Here is a 2,500-nt window from a genome sequence, read left to right as displayed (position 1 = left end):
GAAAGACAAACATGAGAGAGAAAGAGAAAAAGAGGATATATTGAAAAAGAAAGAGAAAAAGAGAGTAAAAATCAAACAGAGGAAGAGTTTGACAGAAAGACGAAAAAAAGAGGAAAATGGGAAGAAAATGAGGGAGATAAAGAGAAAGAGAAAGGCAAGAGAGAAGGGAAAATAGAAAGAGATTAAGAATGAGGAAAAGAAAAAAAAAGAGGAAGATGGAAAGAGTACAAAACTTGAGAAGACAAAAAGACAGAATAGGCTAAAAAAAAAAAAAAGAAAAAAAAAAGAGGTGATGAAAATAAAGAAAGAAATAAAGAGAAGAGAGCACAATGGAGGAGGAGAAAGGAGCAAGGAAGGAGGAGATGGAAAGAGTAAAGAGAACAAGAGAGAGAGAGAATATTAAAGAGAGGAGGCTCAAAAGAGAGAACCCAAACAACAGATAAGGCTTGAAAGAGAGAAAACAAATGACAATAAAAGAGAGAGGAAGAAGAGATTACGAAGGAGGAGGGGGAGGAAGAAGGGGAGGAAGAGGAGGAGTAGGAGTAGGAGGAAGAGGAGGGAGGAGAGAAGAGGAGGAGGAAGGAGGAAGAAAAGAAGGAGGATGAGGAGAAGTAGGAGGGTGGGGAGGAAGAGGAGGAGAAAGAGAAGGAGGAGGAAGAGGAGGAGGAAGGAGGAGAAGAAGGAGGAAGAGGAGGAGAAGGAGAAGGGTGGGGAGGAAGAGGAGGAGAAAGAGGAGGAGGAAGAGGAGGAGAAGGAGGAGGGTGGGAGGAAGAGGAGGAGAAAGAGGAGGAGGAAGAGGAAGAGTAGGAGAAAGAGGAGAAATAGGAGTAGGAGGAGAAAGACGAGGGAGAGGAGGAGGAGCAGTAGAAGGAGAAAGAGGAGGAAAGGAGAAGAAAGAAGAGAAGAACAAGGGGCACGAGGAGGAGAAGGAGGAGGAGGTGGAAGAGGAGAAAAAAGAGAGAAAAGAGGAAGAGGAGGAGGAGATGGAACAGGAGAAAGAAAAGAGAAAAGAGGAAAAAGAGGAGGAGGAAGAGGAGGAGAAGAGAGAAAAGAGGAGGAGGAGGAGGAGAAGAGAGAAAAGAGGAAGAGGAGGAGGAGAAGAGAGAAAAGAGGAAGAGGAGGAGGAGGAGGAGGAGGAGGAAAGAGGAGGAAGAGAGAAAGAAGAGGAGGAAAGAGGAGGAGGAGGAAAGAGGAGGAGAAGAGAGAGAGGAGAGGAGAAAAGAGGAGAAGGAGGAGGGAGGAATAGGAGGAGGAGGAGGAGGAGGAGGAGGAGGAGGACGAGGAGGAGGAGGAGGAGGCTCAAAAGAAGAAGGATAAGAAAGAGAGATGTGCACGAGTCTGTCGAAGAAACCTATGTGTATAAAAATGCCTTTATAAAGGCCCTGGCATAGCATGAAATACGCCATTTTTACGATCTACCATAAAATGCTCCCGCCTGTGTCATGTCTTCTAGCAATGGTCAAAGTTTGATTAACTTATTACATTTTCCTCACACTGTTCCTATCTTAGTCTCTTGCTTTTACATAAAAACATGGACCTCGCTAGGCGATCTTCCGGTGTATGTATAGGGCGCTGTTATGTGTTATGTGCTGTTATGTGTTGTTATGTGCTGTTATGTGCTTGTTTTGTGCTGCTGTATGCTGTTATGCGCTGCTTTGTTATGTGTTGTTATGTGTTGTAATGTATGTGGTGTTATGTGGTATTGTATGTTATGTGGTGTTATGTGTTATGTGGTGTTAGGTGCTGTTATGTGTTGTATCATTAAGTATGTGATGTGTTATGCTATAGGGCATTGTTATGTATTTTGTTTTTTGTGTTGTGCTGTTATGTGTTTTCTTGTATCATGAGCTGTTATGTGTTATGTCCTGTTATGTGTTGTTATGTGCTGTTATGTGCTATGTGATGCTATATGCTGTTATGTGTTTTCTCTTAAACGTTGTATCATTTGTTATGCGTTACGTGATGTGTTATGTTAAAGAACATTGTTATGTTACACTGTGTTATGTGTTATGCGTTGTATCATGTGTTATGTGCTGTTATGTGCTGTTATGTGTATGTATGTATTTTTCTTTGTGTTTACATAAGAAAATTTGAAACACACACAGTATTGCTGCACTGCGGATTGTTACTCCAACTCTCGTGGGTGGGGAGTTGGGTGTGTGTGTGCGTGTAAGGTCACAGCATTACCCATAGATCGGTCATATATGAGCTCTGAGCTCTCTCCCGGGAGGAAAATAGTTGTCGATCACGAGTCCAACACGTGATCCAAAGACCATGGTGAATTACACACACACACACACACGCACACAATGTAAAATGCATATACAAGTATACATGGACTGATATATACATATATATACGAGTATATACATGGATGAATACATACATCATGTATGTATACTAGTTACCGCCATATGTTTTTAATCAGCAAAAAAATAGAAATAAAATAAAATAAAGGTGTGTGCATGTGTGTGTGTGTGTGTGTGTGTGTGTGTGTGTG

Source organism: Oratosquilla oratoria, chromosome 37 (assembly GCF_046742065.1).
Source record: "Oratosquilla oratoria isolate Oo_2021 chromosome 37, ASM4674206v1, whole genome shotgun sequence".
Taxonomy (NCBI): Eukaryota; Metazoa; Arthropoda; class Malacostraca; order Stomatopoda; family Squillidae; genus Oratosquilla; species Oratosquilla oratoria.
The sequence above is the reverse complement of the archived record's forward strand: the minus strand, read 5'-3'. Positions refer to the sequence as shown.